The sequence below is a fragment of the Tiliqua scincoides genome, chromosome 11, assembly GCF_035046505.1.
Source record: "Tiliqua scincoides isolate rTilSci1 chromosome 11, rTilSci1.hap2, whole genome shotgun sequence".
NCBI lineage: Eukaryota > Metazoa > Chordata > Lepidosauria > Squamata > Scincidae > Tiliqua > Tiliqua scincoides.
Genome location: NC_089831.1, coordinates 21,427,079 through 21,447,397, shown reverse-complemented (window position 1 = coordinate 21,447,397; position 20,319 = coordinate 21,427,079). Strand labels below are relative to the sequence as shown.

Genomic DNA, 20,319 nt, shown 5'->3' with positions numbered 1-20,319 from the left:
ATTAAGAGTCACAAGATTACTCTCCCCCCTGCACAGTTAGTTTGGTACGCACCAAAAGGTACGTTCCTTTTTTTTTTTTTTTGGCATTTGTATATAAAAGAAAGCATGTTGTTGGCATCCTTCAGTCTCGGAAGACTATGGTATCGCGCTCTGAATGGTGGTTCTGGAACAGAGTGTCCTCTCCAGTGCGCGAAGCCTGGGTAAAGTAGATATGGAGGATAGACTGTTACCCATGCAGCAAATCCCCCCTCTCCACATCGCTGAAATGGTCCAATGGAAAGGCAGAGGCCAATATGGTTGGTTCCAGCGGTGTCACAGGAGTTGCCAGAATGTGACTGTGTTCAGCCATGAACTGCCTCAGGGACTCCAACTCCGGATTTTGCCTCAGGGTTGACTCCTGAAGCCTTTTCCATAACTGGATGTAGCCACAAGGCAGCGGAGGTTTGGGATCAGAGTTTTCCTTCTCTCAGATGAGCTGCCTTCCCAGGCTAACGAGTCCCATCTACCCGGTGGCTGTTTAGTCGCCTCTTACGACAAGTACAGCCAAACTGAGGGCCTATTCTTACCCCAGCCCCCAGGGGATATAAAAGAAAGCATATACAAATATGAATTTTATGCACTCTGAAGTGATACACTCCAGCAACAGATGCATTGTGTGAGGTTACTGACTATGTTTCAGCTATGTGGAGCTGACATGAAGGGGGTAGGTCCCCACTTCCCCCCAACTCCCTTCCTATGCTCCTGCCTGTATACCACAGAAGCTAGTTAGGAACCAAGGAAGCTGGAGGAGGGAATGGCCACAGTGCCTGAGCACATGTTTTGCACACAGAAGGTTCTATGTTCATGCTCTCGCTTCTCCAGTTAAAGACTCTCATCCAAGCTGGAAAAGACCTCTGCCTAAGTCCCTGAGGAGTCACTGCCAGTCAGAGTAGACACTGCTACACAGATCAATACTCTGACTCAGTAAGGCGGCTGCATATGCTGGGCCTGTAGTGTTGCTGGGGGGGGGGCAGAGCTGTAAGTTCCATTAGGCTTTGAAACTCACTGTTAAAATGCCCCCCCTTTGCTCTCAGGGCCATTCCAAGGAGCAAAAGCAATGTGTCTCTTCCATGTTACTTTCACCGCGGGCCAGGCTCTGAGAGCGACAGGGTGAGACAGCTTACACGGCGAGTTTCACAGCCCTGTGGGACTTACGGCTCCACCTCCTCCTCTGGCTCTGCTCCTGTGATGGACCTTTATTTGCTAAACTGCTTCCAGTGCTATGTACTCAGGGCCCAATCCTATCCAGCTTTCCAGCACTGATGCATCAATGTCAACAAAGCACACGGTACATTGCGCGGTGAGGGGGGGGCAGTCGCAGAGGTCCCCTTAGGACTGCATTGTGGTTGCAACAGTGCCAGAAAGTTGGATAGAACTGGGCCCTCAGTTATTTTCGGTGTCATAAAACGGGGTTATACCCTGACTACCCCAGGAGATCTGGTTGATCCTCTATGGCATTTCACAACAGGTTAAAAGTGATTCTTCATTTCAGAAAGCTTTTGACCTGCTGTGTCTTTGACATCTGCCCTGGTTCTGTCATGTTTGCTGTTCGTTTGCTAGTTTGAGTTGTTCAGTGTTTGTTTTATTATTTGTGGTTGATCACTTTGGTCAGGTGTGACTCACCCCTATTGCCTTCTACTGAGGCAGAAAGGCAAGACATGAATTATTTTAATAATACTGTAAACAGAAGGGCAGACGTAACTGGTCCCACATTAATAAGAAATGCAGCACAGGTAAGTGTGGAATTGAGGGCTCTTTTACATTCTTGTTCAATGAGCATCCTATAAAATTTAAGCAAACATTGAGAGTGTGTGTGTGTGTGTGTGTGTGTGTGTGTGTGTGTGTGTGTGTTGAAGCCCAGTTGCAAGATATCACTTTCATAAAATTCTATTATGCAAAGGGTTGGCGAACAGGAGAAAATGTCTGATATTGCAAACGACCTCAATAAAATATACATGGCTGGGAGTCATGACATGTTTTGCTGAAAATATAAGCATTCATGCTTGCTACACATTTCCTTTTCATGAAGAATTTGTCTCCACCGGACAAAAGGCACAAGAACCTATCAACCATGCTCCAGCCCCCCCCCCTCCCGCCCCCAGTTAGGACTGGCATTTCTGTAAGCAGCAGGAAACAAAGCCTCTTGGCAGCTAGTTCCAGAGAGGGCTCAATTTCCTTCTCTCAATCTCTGGATATAAAAATTGGCTTTTTTTACTTTTTTCCTTCAGGGCTGAAAATATTTGAAGTTGACTCTGATGAAGATTTAGGCGTGTCCCTTGTTAAATGGCTTGTCTTGGGTGATCCTGTCTGAATCAGCACAAAGTTTCACAAAGATGATCTGCCCTGTGGCCCTGGAGCAGCCATTTTCAACCACTGTGCAAACCGGTGTGCCGTGAGTGGTCCACAGGTGTGCCCCAGGAATTTGGGGGAAGGCCATTTATTAGTAGGGCCAATGGGGATGTGAGCCCCCACTGGCAGCACGGTGTGCCTTGTTAATTGTCAAAAACCTGACGGTGTGCCTTGACAATTTTAGTGCCTTGTCAGTGTGCCATGAGATGAAAAAGATTGAAAATTGCTGCCCTGGAGGATCAGGGTCTTGGCTCTTACTAGAAGTCATAGGCATTTTAGCTAAAAAAAAAAAAATACAAAGTTCACACAGCAGTGTTGCTGGGGGGGGGCTGTAAATACTGCAGGCACCACAACATACCATGTAAGCGTCCCCCTCCTACTTGCCATAGGAATCATTCTAGGTAGTGATGGCAATGCACAGGTGCTCAGCAAACCACAGTGTCTCCAGCATATTGCTGTTGCTGCCTGGAATGGCTCCGATGAGTGGGAGGGGCTGCTTACATAGCATGTTCTGGTGCCTGAAGTACTTACTGTTTTTTTGCCTCCCCTCTAGCTACGCTACCGAGTTCACAGACTAGCCAGGAAAGCTGCCCTCTCCATGCCTCTCACAGTATCTCTTATTTTGTCCGGGAAGTTGGCATGAGGAACCATCACAGACCTGAAGTCCAGGGGTTAAAGCAGTGTGTTGGCAACCTTCAGTCTCGAAAGACTCTGGTATCGCGCTCTGAATGGTGGTTCTGGAACAGCGTCTAGTGTGGCTGAAAAGGCCAATCCGGGAGTGACAATCCCTTCCACACCGGGAGCAAGTGCAGTCTGTCCCTGGTCTTTCTCCCTGGCTATGGGCCTTCCTTCTTTTCCTCTTTGCCTCAGACTGTTGGCCAAGTGTCTCTTCAAACTGGGAAAGGCCATGCTGCACAGCCTGCCTCCAAGCGGGCCGCTCAGAGGTCAGGGTTTCCCACCTGTTGAGGTCCTCTCCTAAGGCCTTCAGATCCCTCTTGCAGATGTCCTTGTATCGCAGCTGTGGTCTACCTGTAGGGCGCTTTCCTTGCACGAGTTCTCCATAGAGGAGATCCTTTGGGATCCGGCCATCGCCCATTCTCACAACATGACCAAGCCAACGCAGGCATCTCTGTTTCAGCAGTGCATACATGCTAGGGATTCCAGCACGTTCCAGGACTGTGTTGTTTGGAACTTTGTCCTGCCAGGTGATGCCGAGAATGCGTCGGAGGCAGCGCATGTGGAATGCGTTCGATCACAAAAAGACACTTGAAAAACCTGAGAGTCTGAAAGACCAACAACTGAGGATTAATGCCAGGCCACAGGCAAAGTTCAGAGAGGAACAAAAAAAAAATGTGTTTCAGGAGCTAGTTTTTTTTGTTTGTTTGTTAAGGAATTTCGCTTAAAGTTGAGCAGCTTTGGTGAGAGCAGATGTGCTTGGCTTGTGTGCTTAAGAGAGAGACTATCAGATATTTTAAAATATGTCAGACAGGGAGAGTGAACAACAATTCATTTTAGTTATTTGCAGGCTGCAGAGTTCTCCTCTCCTCTCTGAAGTGCCTTTTCCAGTCCTGATGGGGAAGGTTGCCGCTGTGCTCTGTGGGTTATGCTACCCAGGCCAGCCATCCACCAAATCTCCCTTTCTCGTTCAAAGGCCTAGAGGCTTATACTCTCTCTCCAAGCAGCCCAGCCCCACCAATAATTCTAATGCAATATTTACAGTCTGAGAACAGTTCTGGCCCTCCCTTGCTGCATAGCCGAGGTCTCAGCTCAACGTTTGCTCGCTGCAGTTGGAGAGCAGGGAGACGCCGAGGTGCTCATTGCACTCAAAGGTACAGCCATAAACTTGTGACACTATCAAGGCTGGGAATTTATCCTGCTGTAACAGATCATAATCCTGCCTTTTTGGTTTTATGTTAGTGTGTAATGGGCCATGTGTATGACTGGCTGAATGCATGGAGATAGGAAGAATGGCCTTAGAATGTGCAGGAGGGACTAATGTCAAGTGGGTAGTCCTCATGCACCCTCCTATTTAACCAGTCCACCCTTATAGGCAGTGGCTTCACTTGGGGATTGCAGGCCTCACTGGGTGATGTGCACTGGGGGGGGGGGGATGACACCACTAATCACCAAAATTTTTTAAAATCTTCCAAACAACACAGTCCTGGAACGTGCTGGAATCCCTAGCATGTATGCACTGCTGAAACAGAGACACCTGCGTTGGCTCGGTCATGTTGTGAGAATGGATGATGGCCGGATCCCAAAGGATCTCCTCTATGGAGAACTCGTGCAACGAAAGCGCCCTACAGGTAGACCACAGCTGCGATACAAGGACATCTGCAAGAGGGATCTGAAGGCCTTAGGAGTTGACCTCAACAAGTGGGAAACCCTAGCCTCTGAGCAGCCCGCTTGGAGGCAGGCTGTGCAGCATGGCCTCTTCCAGTTTGAAGAGACACTTGGCCAACAGTCTGAGGCTAAGAGGCAAAGAAGGAAGGCCCATAGCCAGGGAGACAGGCCAGGGACAGACTGCACTTGCTCCCAGTGTGGAAGGGATTGTCACTCCCAGATTGGCCTTTTCAGCCACACTAGACGCTGTGCCAGAACCACCTTTCAGAGCACGATACCAGAGTCTTTTGAGACTGAAGGTTGCCAACAGGAACATGTTATATATCAATTGATGTGTAATTTCATGCAGAATGCAATGAAACAAGCCACACTGAAATATTTCATTGGTCCAAAGCTGGAAGCATTGTGACAAAGAGCCCAAAGGACTAGGGAATAATTGCAGAACAGCCATAACTTAATTATAGGTGACCTGATAGGTTTTAAGATATTTATTGTATTTAATATTAATGAACAAACCATTCGTTATATAAAATTTAAAAATAATGTCCTAGTGCTTGTCATTCATTCTGGTGTCTTTGCATTCTTTGGGCAGAATCATGGAAAGCGAGGGCAATCTTACTAGAGTTACCAGATCTCTTGAGATAAAGCGCCCAATCCTATTCAACTTTCCAACGCTGATGGTTGGCAACCTTCAGTCTCGAAAGACTCGTATAAGCCGGGGGTGTCCAAAGTTTTTGGCAGGAGGGCCACATCATCTTTCTGACACTGTGTCGGGGGCCAGGGAAAAAAGAATTAATTTACATTTAAAATTTGAATAAATGTACATACGTTTACATAAATGTATATACTAAAGATGAACTTATATGAATGAATGAAGGTCTTGCAATAGCTCAAAGCCTATAAAAGGCCTTGCACAAAGCAAGGCTGGCCTTTGCTGCCTCTACTGCATCACAGATGTAAAACAGCAAGCAGTGGAGGGAGCCCTCATCCCCCAACTCATGCAAGAGGTCAAACAGTCACCCTCACCCTGAGAGCAGTTGAGTCGGGCCAGTGTGAGCTCTAGCAAATCTCTGGAGGGCCAGAGGCTCATTGGAGACTGGGGGCTCCCTGAGGGCCGCATTGGTAGTCCTTGAGGGCCGCAAGTGGCCTCAGGGCTGGGGTTTGGGCACCCCTGGTATAAGCCTACAGCATCTGGTATTCCCAGGTGGTCTCCCAACTAAGTACTAACCAGGCCTGACCCTGCTTAGCTTCCAAGATCAGACGAGATTGGGCATGTGCAGGGTAACAGTTGCTGCAGTTGTGCCAGGAGGGCTTGTGCTGCATCCTGCAGTGAAGGGGCAATAACAGAGGCCTCCTCAAGGTAAGGGAATATCTGTTGCCTTACTTTGGGGCTGCACTGTGGTTGCATTAGCGCTGGAAAGTTAGATACGATTCGTAGGATTGGACCCTAAGTTATTGAAATGCAAGGTGGTAGTAGTAATGGGGGCCTGCCTGGGAGTTAAGGGGTGGTTTATTGAATGATCTTCATAAACCACCCCTTATGGGGGGGGGGTGCATCTTTCAAGCACTGAGAAAGCAGCTTGCACCTGGGTTTTGTCCTGTCACCTGAAATTTTTTAACTCATTTCTCTGGAAACTCTGAGAAGCTAAAACCTTAATGCTTCAGGTCTACTCTGAGACATGAAAACTCTACCTAATACTGAGCCATTCTGTGGAATTCTGCATGCAGTATTCCAGTACAAAGTTCTAGAAAACTTTTTTAATTGAATGAAAATTCAGGGAAGGAGTTCAGAATATCCCTGAGGAGCATCTAGCCTCCTAGTGGCTCTCTCTCTCTCTCTCTCTCTCTCTCTCTCTCTCTCTTGCTCTGAAATGTCCCTTTTGATTGCTTAGTTGAGCTTACTCATTTTGGATGGGGGAAATTCAGAAACTTTCCATTTTGGGTGAAATATTTCCCGCATGCCTGAAATTTTTAGCAACGAGAGGTGAGTTTTGGCATCTTCCCTGTATTGTGCTTGCTAATAGGATCCTGGAGAAGCAGTGCTATTATGTTGTTTCCAAATCTAAACAAGCCAACAGTGAGCAGGAGACACGTCAGTTTGCAGACACCTGATGCCATTAGCGGTTTTGTTCTACCATCACAACGTGCACTCAGCAGGGCTTTTGTGATCTGTAACCAGATCTGCATATATTTCAACTGCACACACATCCTCCCAGAAGCAGCGAGGCAGTCCCCGTTAATGCGGAAGAGGCTCGGAGAAAGGTATGTGGAGACAGCTTTCAATTGCAACACCTGCATTGTGTCTGACTGACAGAATGGGGACACAACTGCATATGGTAAATGGTTTTGGGCAAGCAAGGAAGGAGGGATAGCAAGACAAGGAGATGAGAACAGCGCCTTAATGTGGTGACAGGACTTACATTGCAGTAGAGATTGCAAGTTATCTGCTGCCCAGATCCAGGCTTCCAGTTCAAAGGCATCGGGGTTTTCTTGATTTTTTATTTTACAACTCTCAAATCTGGTGCTAAGTTATATCTCCCACCCTTAGATGAGTTTCCAGATACGGAATAATAAATACTTCTGCTACTAATAAATACCAAACTCTGCTATAAATATGTATTCATTTCCACTTTGCCATGCATATTAGGCATAATGAGTGTTCTCTCTCTCTCTCTCTTTTTGAACCTTAAAATCCTCTGTTTTACAAGCCTTCATTTCGGCATAATGTGCCCATAAAACACAATAGTAGCACAGTGTGGCGAAGCTAAATCAAAAATTAATGGGCCCTGCCAGTGTGCCTGGCAATCTCAAAGCCAGGCAGAGTGCAGAGGACACAATGTGTTTTCTGCCAACTCATGGCTGCTTCTTTTCTTGCATAGATCTCTTGTGTGGCTAAGACTACAATCCTAACCTCACGTTCCTGGGAGTAAGTCCCACTGAACACAATAGGACTTACTTCTGAGTATGCCTGCTTGGGATTGTGCCCTAAATGCTTGCACCAATCTCATTGCTCCTTCTTCTTGCATACACTGCAGGCCAGGAGTATGTTGACCTTGTCCAGACTGCTTGCTGTGCCCCAAACAGCCATTCGACAATGTCTGGTAACAAGACCCTGTTCAGTTTGGTATACTATTAAACCCATTTCTTCCAGGCCCGCAGGCGTACACATTTGGTGCCTGCTGCGTATACGCAATGTTGGGCAGAAATGGCTTAAGCTGCCTCTCTGTGGTTAAATACATTTGCTGTGCTCAGCTGAATGCAGCTGTGCAATGCTGGAAAGCTTGCCTCTGTTGGATTTCCAGAAGACTTCCTCTTCTTTGGTAATCCATGATTCTGGGGACTGAACTGTCACTTTTACTCTGCACTACAATATCATTAACCATAATGGCAGGGCAGGGAACAGAAGATGGTGCTTACTGCGAGATGCTGTGTGTTTGAGAATCAACACTAACATTTCATGAAAAGGAATTTCCATTGGAGGAACATTTGATTTTCTCAGATGTTGTAATCCCACAATGACCGTGGAATGTTAGCAAGGCTTACTGTCTCCATGGTGAGGCCTGGCATCTGAGGCTGACAGGTAATGACTTGAGTAAGGCTGTCTAGTGAGCTCATGGCAGAGGTGACATTTGAATGGAGGACTTCCTGATCTGAAGCTCCATTTCCTACCCACCATCTATACCAACTGGTCATTATGGAGGATAATAATTATTATTATTATTAACAGTATTTATATACCGCTTTTCAACTAAAAATTCACAAAGCGGTTTACAGAGAAAAATCAAATAACTAAATGGCTCCCTGTCCCAAAAGGGCTCGCAATCTAAAAAGATGCCAAGGAATACCAGCAGACAGCCACTAGAACAGACAGTGCTGGGGTGAGGTGGGCCAGTTACTCTCCCCCTGCTAACAAAAGAGGAGCACTCACTTGAAAAGTGCCTCCTACCCAATTAGCAGAAACCAACTGCATGCTTTGTAACATTAAGTCCATCCTGAAATGCTGTAACTTTCAAATGAAAGACTGCACTTGCCACTTCCTGCATCCAGGCAAAAGGCATCTCTTTTCACAAATAACAGGCTACTATACTATACTTCCAATCTCCCCCCTCTGTTGCTGCATTGCTAATATTATAATGCCGTTGTACAAATCGATGGTAAGGCCACACCTGGAGTATTGTGTCCAGTTCTGGTCACCGCAGCTCAAAAAAGACATAGTGGAAATGGAAAAGGTGCAAAAGAGAGCGACTAAGATGATTACTGGGCTGCGGCACCTTCCTTATGAGGAAAGGCTATGGCGTTTGGGCCTCTTCAGCCAAGAAAAGAGGCGCCTGAGCGGGGACATGATTGAGACATACAAAATTATGCAGGGGATGGACAGAGTGGATAGGGAGATGCTCTTTACACTCTCACATAATACCAGAACCAGGGGACATCCACTAAAATTGAGAGTTGGGAGAGTTAGAACAGAAAAAAGAAAATATTTCTTTACTCAGCGTGTGGTTGGTCTGTGGAACTCCTTGCCACAGGATGTGGTGATGGCGTCTGGCCTGGATGCCTTTAAAAGGGGATTGGACAAGTTTCTGGAGGAAAAATCCATTACGGGTTACAAGCCATGATGCGTATGTGCAACCTCCTGATTTCAGAAATGGGCTATGTCAGAATGCCAGATGCAAGGGAAGGCACCAGGATGAGGTCTCTTGTTATCAGGTGTGCTCCCTGGGGCATTTGGTGGGCCGCTGTGAGATACAGGAAGCTGGACTAGATGGGCCTATGGCCTGATCCAGTGGGGCTGTTCTTATGTTCTTATGCTAACTCACTGTAGGCTGGAGAATTGGCACTCAAGGAGAAATGACGGGACTCTCCCCCCCCCCCGTGGGATATTTAAGGCTAGGCAGGAAAAAACACCAGGCTGAACCAGGAATTGGTTCATAGCATCTCAATCACCAACATTCTTCTCTCTAAGTCAGTGTAATATCAATAACCCAGCTTGAAGTTGGTCAGAGCTGTGAGGCTGCTGGTGCCATCTCTTTCTGATGAGTCACAAAACAAAGGCTTTGCCATCATTCAAGCCCCAGGTGTCCTGGCCAGCTTCCATCTTTGGGTCATTTGCATTCCTCCTCCCTCAATTCTCTTGACATCTTCTCATCGGAGAAAAAAAGGAGATGCTTGCTTCTCAGTTTAATACTTTTAAAATGTGTTTCTTCTGCCCATTTTTCAAGGAGCTCAGGGTGACATGCATGGTTTCCCCCTCCTCTTTATCTTTGCAATAGCCCTGTCAGGTAGATTAGGCTTGGACGATATAAGTGACTTGCCCAAGGTCACCCAGGGACAGAGAAAGGATTTAAACCTGGGCTTCCCTGGCCCTAGTCCAAGTCTAAATATTACACCACATTGGAACTATGCTTAAAATGAACTGGCCATTTCATAATGATGAAATGGGTTTGAGAATATGTGGAATTCAAATCAATAGTTCAGTATGAATCCTTTCTCCATGGAACTTCTAGAAACATTGGTTATTGGGGGATTTGCTATTAATACACAAATTATCAGCCTGAAACCAAGTCCAATGAGGAATGAAGAACTTGGTATGCTTAACCTGGAAAAGAGAAGATTAAGGTGGGCAGCTATGGTAGCCGTCTTCAACTATCTGAAGGGAGGACTTACTTCTGTGGCTCCTAGGAAGGAGACTGAAACTAGATATGACCGAGAATGTCTTGTCATAATTGCAGGAGCTGTCTGGCATCAGAAGTGCAGTTGTGCACTCGCCCTTGTTGAACACTTTCAAGCAGAACTGGATGGCAACCTGTCTGAGATGCTTTAGCACAGGGGTGCTCAATAGGTGGATCGTGATCTAATGGTAGATTGCGAAGCAAAATGAGTAGATCGCAGAGTGCCAAACCCCCCCCTTCAGGTGCCTCTGGGAGGAAACGCCGGGAGTAAGGCCCATTGTACTCAATGGGGCTTACTCCCAGGTAAGTATGGCTAGGATTGCAGCCTCACAGCCTAATCCTAGGCATGTCTACTCAGGAGTAAGTCCTGTTATACTCAGTGGGGCTCAAGGTACACCAACATACATTGTACATATAAATGTTATATGTTATGATGGCGCGAACATTGTAAAAAAAACTCTGGTAGATCTCCGGGCCTTGCTGGGTTTCAAAGTAGCTCTCGAGCCAAAAAAGTGTGAGCACCCCTGCTTTAGCAGTTGCCTGCATTGAGCAGGGGATTGGACCAGATGACTCCTAATGCACCTTCCAACTCTATGACTATAGGATTCTAGGGGCAAGCAGTATTATCCTCAGTTGGCAGTAACAGACACAAGGATATAGGGGGAAAAATGTAAGCAGTGGGTCCAAATGGCCATGGCATTCAAGAGTTATAGAGTGTGATGCAAACCAGCTGGTTTGATGCATGCACAGTAAATCTTAAATTTGTACAGCAGTCCAATCCAGTCATGGACTGAGCTGCTGGATGGCACATGCTGTGACAGTGGAAAGCACACACCTGATCTTACCCTTTTTTTAAAAAAAAACCACCCTACCCCTCTTCAGACGTTCATCAGCTAAACAGCTGGCACAGGTCTGAGGAGACCCACTGGCGAGTGGGAGGCTTTTGGAGCAGTAAATGGAAATAATTCCCATTTCCTCTCCAAAGCCTCTCAATCCCCCCCCCTCCCCATGGATACAGCATGCACCTTTTTGGCAAGGCTGCATTAGTGGGGTTAGGGTTGGATAGGATTGGGCTCTATTATTGAAGGTGCCTAGGTATGGATTTACCATTCAGTAAATGGAATAGTAGAGAGATAATATAATAGTAGAGAGATAATAGAATGGGTAATGTTTACCCTGTTGTTGCCTTGTTGCAATTTTGTTGTATTCAATAAAGTGGCCCATTTTAATTCCATACCTGTTGTCGGCTGTATTTATTTGGGGAGTGCATGGTAATAATAATAATAATACAGGTATTTATATACCGCCTTTCTTGGTCGTCAGATTTCTCCTCAGACTTTAATTCAAGGCGGTTTACATAGGCAGGCTATACTAAATCCCAATAGGGATTTTTACAATTGAAGAAGGTTCTGTCTTTCAAGAACCACAACATTTCAGATGGATCTTTTATGATCTGGTATCACATTCTGGTCTCCAGTTTCCTCCCACACAGGCTGAGAGCGGCCAAAGAGCAGGTGGAATAACTCGGCATAACTCGGCTTGTCAGCTGCTTCAAGGTCTCGCCGTTCACGGTGCCGGTGGCCTCAAACTGGTGACCTTCAGATGTTATCTTCAGACAAACGGAGGCTCTACCCTCTAGACCAGACCTCCTGCCCAGGTGATGATATCACCTGCTAGTGTGATAGTGGCCAGGAGTACGCAACATTTAAGGAGGGAAATGGGTAGTGTAGATGCAGCACTGTTTTCTGCACACTTGGGTGACTGATTAGGAGGTAAGATGCCACCTCCCAATGAGGCACCTCCCAATGAGGCACATTGTACAAGGGCTTGTAAGTGCTGCAAACCTGCAAACTCCGGGTATTTAGGTAACATCAGTTTGGCAATGGGTTTAGCATGGATGCATCAAATGATCAATTATTCACAGAACTTCAAAAAGATAAAAGGGCCACTGTGATCATGATGACATGTGAAGTGTGTGGAACAGCCACAGAACACACTGCCCCCCCAGCCACTGAAGCAGCAAATGAAAAAGCACTGAACAACAAAGTATTTGTACTGCAAGTTCAGAGAATGAGCGATGGCAAAAAGTATCTACCTTGCCCTCTCATTAAATACAGCTCTTTTTTCAGATTGTTGGTAGAAAGCAGGGAATGAGAAAATGGGTACAGTCTTCTTATGTTACAATTTATGTTTATGGGGGGGGGGAAGCTTCATGAAGACAGCTGACTAATAGTGAAGGATTTTACCTCAAATTACCATGCTTTTCAAAACAACTGCTTAATTGCCCCATTAAACCATGCAGCTTTAGGAAGGAACAATTTAAGGGAAACACGCGATATAAGATGTACTGTCAAAACAAGATTATGAGCATAGTCTGTTGCATACACAGACACCCATATATGCCTTTTCCGAATAATGGTCCCATGTGGAGGGGTTTGTATGAAAGCACCTAAAGCTGCCACCTCTGTACAGCATGGTGGATGGAAATTTTAGGAGAATGGGAAGAAATAAATGCAGTGGTATTCAAACTGGGGCGTCGCGACGCCCCAGCCTGTGGGTCCTGGCCTCTGCCCCCTTAAGGGGTGGGGGCAGCCAGGAGACAGGGGGAAGGCAGCTTTCCTTTGAGCTTTTCCTTTGAGTTGTCCTTTGAGCTTTTGCGGAGGCAGAGCAGATCCCTCCATTCTCCCTTTCCCTGATCCGGGGTGCCCTGAAGGCGCTCGCGCAGGGCTCCCCGCACACAGGGATGGCTGCTGCAGGGACTGTTGAGTGCATCCCAGTCCCTGCAGCCCCCTGAGCGACGCGATCCTGGGGATCACGTTGCTGCCTTCCCCCTGCCCCTGCTGCCTCCCCCCCGCAAAGACTTACTGCGGGTTTCAAACTCCCAGAGAGTTTGAAAACCGCAGAATAAATGGGTCTTTCCCCCCTTCCTTCTACCATCTACCTTTCTAGGGGCCAGCCAATAACATATGGTTCTTGCTCCAGGCTTTGCTAAAGGCTGGAGATATACTGCAGCCTTTTGGTGTGAGTCTTCATTTATAGGTATTTTTTAACCAACCTTTCTTGCTCAACCTTAAGAAATTAATTATAAACATTAAACACACTTCCTGAAACTGCTTATATCCAGAGACTGTGTCTTAATTTGGTACTTCTAACACGTGTGTTTGGGCTGTAGATAATAATGGGATTGTCTTGAATGGCTTTTTAGCTTAACTAATACACTATATTAAGATATCAAAAAGGGAAAAGAAAATGGGCTATTTGACTTAGAGGACCAATCACATTTCATGAATAATGAACGCGAACAGTTGGAGGCACCGTCAAAAGCAGAAAACCTTGATCAACCCTGAGGCTCATCTGTGTTTGAACAAAGAACTCCTGGAGTGAACAAATCTTGAACCAATTTTTAAAATCGGGAATCTGCTTGTGACTCTGCTGCAAGGAAAAGAGGTCAAGGTTCACCATACATTATTTCCTGAAAATGCTTAGTCCAATTCTTTTTTCTTAAGCTTTTATGGGGGTGGGGAGTGAGCGAACAGGGTTAGGCCTATCAGAAATGGAATACAATACTTCACAAAGGAGAGATTTCTCTTAGAAATCTGATTAAAAGCCCGTGTGAGAAAGGAAAAAAGTTAAAGCCCAAGGAAAGGATGGTTGGAAAAGGTCCAGGAGAATAAGGGCCTAATCCTATCCAACTTTCCAGCACTGGTGGAACCTCGATGCAGCCCCAAGGTAAGGGAGCAAATGTTCCCTACCTTGAGGTTGTCTCTGTGACTTCCTCCCCACCAAAAGGATGCAGTGCATGCCCCATTGGCATGGCTGCATCGGCACTGGAAAATTGGATAGGATTGGGCCCTAAGCTGGGGAAGGCTAGATGGAAGAGTTTGAGATGGGAGAGTATTCTCCTAGGAGAGAGAAAGGACAGAGAACAGAGTTGCCTGCACCTGGCCCAAGACTGCAGCGATGAAGAAGGGTAATATCCAGATACTGATCTGAAATAACCAGTCAAATCCTTGACTTCTGGCCTTTAGTACCTCTCTACAGTCCACATCACAGGCATGATCCTGAGACTCCCAAAGGCCTCCTTAACCAGGTCAATATAAATATATGTCCACTGGGAATTCAAGTGCATTGCAATTGTTCTCAAGCTTATGCTGGGATTTCACTGTTGGCAGCCAGGAAGTTGGAATGTGCAACTTTGCGTTGTTGACATGCCCATTGCTGTCTGGAGCAAATGGTCACCTAGGAAACCATTACTGGGATCTGCTGGTGTCCAGGGACATGGTTTGGAAAGTGTGCAAGCATTGCAATTTACTTGGAGGCCTCCACAGCTTGTGTCCTTGGGAGAACCTGCTGGAGAGTTAACAGTTTCCATAGAAACCGATGGAAAAGCCTTCCTGCCAGCTTCCTCCCAGCTGTTCTTCTTCCAAGTGCAAACAAAGAGGCCCAGAGAAGGCAAATGGAGAGGCAATTGTTACAGAGAGCAGCTGCTGGTTTCTGCCTCTGGCATAATCAATGGAAACTGCAAAGAGAGGGGAAACGTGGGTACTTCTATCTCCTCAATAATTTTGATCATTTAAGGGGTAAAGAGACTGGGTAAGAGCTTTCCCATTGACCTGTCTAAGATCCATGGCTTCTCATCCACTGGTACCAACTCCGTGCAAAGGTGGTGTTTCAGGGTAACAAAAAGGTGAGTTACCCCCCTCCAAGGCTCTTCAGCTAAGCTTTGTTGAAGGATGAGTTCTCGCAAGCACACATGTTCCTTTGATGCATTTGTTTGGAATAGCCCAAGCTAGAGGCCCAGACTCAGAGGAAGACCCTGTTCTTGAGACCCTGACCTCAGCACTGACATCAAAGATGCCACAGGAGAGCCTGTGTGGCTCCTGAAGAACTGAAGCCCTGAAGGCAGACAGGGACCTGCAACTACACTGTACAGGATTAGGTTCTCCTGTGGACATTCTTGAAATTTGTCTGTCTTTGAGCTGTCCATGTTACTTTGGGTCCTGCATCTGGCTGATTCCTTGCTTTTTATGTGGGATCACCACTGAGAAACTCTAGTGAGAAACTCTGTCTCCCTGAGGCCTCCAGTTTAATTCCATCGTTCAACCCAGTCCCCGAGAGATCTAGTTCATGTACGTAAGGGGTTGTGGTGGTTTACAATACTCCCTTATCTCTCCACATCAGATGCTGTCACCATGTATCTGGTGTACAGTTAGTAGGTATAATGGCAATACTCTGCAAGCAGAATAAGTAGTGTCAGTTACCCTCAACAACTATCATTATGCTCTGGTTAGTATTGAACAGCCTCATGTCTTGCAAAAAAAACCACACATTTTTTTCTGCCTTCCTCCCATGAGTGGCATTTATGGGGTTATCCCGCTTTTCATCATGACCCAACTATGTAGATTAGGCTGAGAAACAGTGAACTTCATGGTTGAGCAGGAATAAATCTATATCTCTTTGGGCCAAGTTCAACATTTTCACATAATACCACACTGCCCATCAGTGGCACATTGATCACTGATGTGTCGGGCCGGATGTAACCAAAATGGCTGGCCCTTCCAGGAGGCCATATCACGTGATCTGAGAAGACCCCTTACAGGAATTGCAAATCACCATTTCTACACCTCTTTAATCACAGAATGTTTTGTGATATTCTTAAAAGTACGAGAGCTCCAGTTACTGACTGGGTTTACTTGTGCGACTGAACTAACCCCATTGCCAGGAAAGGAAGACTTTTATGCAGGCTGCAAGACTTAAGCTTTATGGGGAGGGGGTGAAGCTTCTTTTCTATGCACTTTTCGAGAAGAGTCTTGATGTAATTCTTCCAAAATCACTTGAGTGACTCAAGGGATATATTTGGCCCTGGGAGTCTGCAACCAACTCTATTTATTAATAAGAGGAAAGAAAAACAAACCTTCTACATTGATGAATTATACCTGGAAAAAAAAACAACACACAACACCTCACAGAATTCATTTTGCTTGTGCCACTGCTGATATATCGGTAGGATTAGGCAGGATGTGTTCTGTGTTCTCACTATAAATTCCATTCCTCAGCATTTTCCCAGGGGAAAAGGGAGCGAATAGCATTCTGAAGGTATATGCTTTAGAACAAACATGTACAGGTGGAAGTGAAAAATGAAGAAGAAAACAAGAGAGTGAGAAAAGATGCTTTCACACAACCAAAAATTGGCTCCAGGTTGACTTTTGTTGGACCCATGGCCAACTCTGTGTCATATGCACAGCACATCAAATGCAGATCACCTATTTATTGAGATGGTGATTGTGTTCCGCAAGAGGGATCTGAAGGCCTTAGGATTGGACCTCAACAGGTGGGAAACCCTGGCCTCTGAGCGTACTGCTTGGAGGCAGGCTGTGCAGCATGGCCTTTCCCAGTTTGAAGAGACACTTGGCCAACAGTCTGAGGTAAAGAGGCAAAGAAGGAAGGCCTATAGCCGGAGAGACAGACCAGGGACAGACTACACTTGCTCCCGGTGTGGAAGGGATTGTCACTCCCGAATTGGCCTTTTCAGCCACATTAGACGCTGTTCCAGAACCACCATTCAGAGCGCGATACCATAGTCTTTCGAGACTGAAGGTTGCCAACATGCAACATGATTGTGCTCTATCAGAAATTTTTTTATCAGAAACACCAGGCAATGATTCTGAGAGCTTTTTATATACAAGGTTCGTACCCTACCACTATGCTACAACTTGTCACCTGTGGTCCCACCTGAAAAATTACCATTCCAATATTGAGAAATATCAATACACAAGTTCAATGAAAACCTTGTGGCCAATACTCATCAGAAACTGACTTACAAAAGATTTGACTCAAGTGCATAGTCAACCAGAAGCTTCCACCCCTTTTTCTTGTAGCTCAGGTCTTGTGCCATTGAAGAAAATTATCATCTGGTAACAAACAAGACCTGGTTGATTCTCCTGCTGCCCTCTTAAATGAACTTCTTGTGCTGGAGGGAAATTTGCAATTTGCTATCCTGTTCTCTGTGGTATCGTTCACTGGTAGGCTGGAAAACATAAACTGTAGGCTAAAACTGATCTCCTATTTTCAGACAGCATTAAGGTTCCAGCAGGAGACCCTTGGAAAGAATTGGCTTCCCATAACCTCCCTTGCTGAGACTGGCAGGGTAGAACATGAGATTTTGCTACTTGGCACTGGGCTAAAAAAACCTGCAACTTCCAGTATGTGGTAAGAAGTATAAATCTACATCTTTCTTCCATGTTATGGAGGATAGTTGCATTTCTCTTATATTGGAATTCTTTTTATTTACGTATTAATATTCATTTTATAGTTTCCTAAATTACAGCAGTTACAATGATACTATGCTATCAACATCCTAATAGGCCAAGGTACTGTATTTTTCGCTCCATAAGATGCACTTTCCCCCCAAAAAAAAGTGTGGGGGGGGGAGGGAAAGTGTGTGCGCCTTATGGAGCGAACACTGGGGGCAAGGTCCTCATTTGCACAGGCGCCACAGGGGGAAGGCAGGTGGAGAACAAAGGGGGCAAGGTCCGCACCGGGGGCAAGGTCCTCATTTGCACAGGCGCCACAGGGGGAGGGCAGGCTTACTTTAAAAGTAAGTTTTCCTCCTCTAAAAACTAGGTGCGTCTTATGGTCAGGTGCGTCTTATGGAGCAAAAAATACGGTAACTTAATTCAAACAAATAAGTTACTTCTTAGTTTCTTTCTTGAAACTCAAAATAGCAGCCATTATACATTAATCCAGGGATTCTCAACTCCTCTAGAGTAAAACAGCCCAGGTAAGCTCTTGCAGGGGAGGGGCGAAAGCAGCGACACGACCCCCAGGATCGTGCCACTGTGCGGAGGGGGGGTCAGGGGCTTTCTCTTACTTACAGGAACAAGCAGCAGTGTTCTGGGGGGTGTGGGGAGCCCCGCAGATGCCTCTGCAAGGCTCCCCGATGTGTGGTGAATTAAAATAGAATGATTACGACCCACTTCTGGTTTGCTATCACTAAACCACAAGTGGGTTACAGTAGTTCTATCTTCATTCTCCGTGCATTGAGGAGCCCTGTGGAGGCATCTGTGGGGCTCCCCACATCCCCAGAACACTGCTGCTTGTTCCTGTAAGTAAAAGAAAGCCCCTGGCCCACCCAACAGCAGCACAATCCTGGGGATCGTGTTACTGCATTCCCCCCTCCCCACCCCTAAAGGGACAAAAGCAGAGAACCTCACCCTGGGGCATCACGACACCCCAGTTTGAAAACCTCTACATTACTCTAAAACAGGGGTGCCCAAACCCCGGCCCGCGGGCCACTCGCGGCCCTTGAGGCCTCTCAATGCGGCCCTCAGGGAGCCCCCAGTCTCCAATGAGCCTCTGGCCCTCCTGAGATTTGTTGTAGCCCACACTGGCCCGATGCAACTGCTCTCAGCATGACGGCCAACTGTTCGACCTTTCACATGAGCTGTGGTATGAGGGCTCCCTCCATTGCTTGCTGTTTCATGTCTGTGATGCAGCAGTGGCAGCAAAGGAAAGGCAAGCCTTGCTTTGTGCAAGGCCTTTTATAGGCCTTGAGCTATTGCAAGACCTTCATTCATTCATATAAGTTCATCTTTAATAAATTCATTTATGTAAACTTATGTAAATTTATTCAAATTTTAAATGTAAATTAATTCTTTTTTCCCCCCGGCCCCCAACACAGTGTCAGAGAGACGATGTGGCCCTCCTGCCAAAAACTTTGGACACCCCTGCTCTAAAACACTATTTCTATTCTAGAAATGTACAAAACAATTTCAGGTCACATAAAATTTAATCCTATTCTCCCTATCTTCTTGGAATCTTATGGGTAGCCCAATCCTACCTAACTCCCCAGCTGCCAATGCAGCTGCACCAAAAGAGTCCATATTGCATCCTGTGGGGAAGTTTCAGGTCCCAAAGGCCTCCTCAAGATAAGGGAGCATTTGTTCCCTTGCCCTGAGACCAGCCTCCATTGCCCTGATGGGTATATTAAGATCTGCACCAGCTACTTTGCTTACACAAGTCTGATTGGACCTGGGTAGGGGGATAGGATATCAGTGATGCTGTCGCCACTAAGACCACTCCCTTCCTGAGTTTGACACACACCTCTTCCCTCACAACCCACTTCCCTCCCTAACACACACCCCTCCCCATCCCAGTCTCTACCCTGTTGCTTACTGGAGAGCCAGGGTGTGGGTAGCACAGCAGATAAGACAAGATTTTGGAAACTGACTGGCTAAAGAAACAGACACAACCCTGCACCTTACATACTCACTGAAGTCTCAAGGGGCATTATTAGTTCCCTAACCATGAACAGGTGGCCCCTCTCCAGTGCTGAGTCTGTAAGTCTTTGCTTGTAAAGAGATAGTGACATCCCCAATTACTAGAAATGGCTCATTTAGGGAGACTATTATGCAAACATTGAACAAGCATCGATTTGTCTTTTGTACAAAGAAGTGGAATCTTCCTACGAGAAACATCCTCATTTGAAACCGTTAACTAATATCTGAGACAGATCTCTCTGTTACAGGCAATGAGACATGGAAATTGCCTTGTGGTTTTTTTTCATAGTTTTGTTCCCTATCTCTCCCCCCCCCCCCCACACACACACATACACATGCATTTCTTTCCTGATGTAGGAGGCTTCCAGTGAGCAAGAAACTCAAGCAAGTACAATATAATTAAACATTACTTCCTCCGATTAGCCACAGGATGGAGGTGCTGTGGCAATTATCACTGCTGTGTCAGAAGGCTTTGATGCAGGAACAATGGAGAGGTTTGTTTATTCAAAGTTGGGTGGGGCAGAAGGGACATTTTTGACAGGAAGACACAGAAAAATTTCAGATTGCATTGCTTGACCTTTAAAATCTGCAAAGGTATGTCGTACAGTTGTTTGTTAATTTCAGGCTTTAAGGCTGTTGGA

At 46.1% G+C, this 20,319-nt stretch overlaps 1 pseudogene; it reads right to left on the bottom strand.

The window, feature by feature from the left end:
• Positions 1-5,910: 5,910 nt before the first annotated feature.
• Positions 5,911-6,030, bottom strand: LOC136662666 (5S ribosomal RNA; annotated as a pseudogene).
• Positions 6,031-20,319: the final 14,289 nt, after the last annotated feature.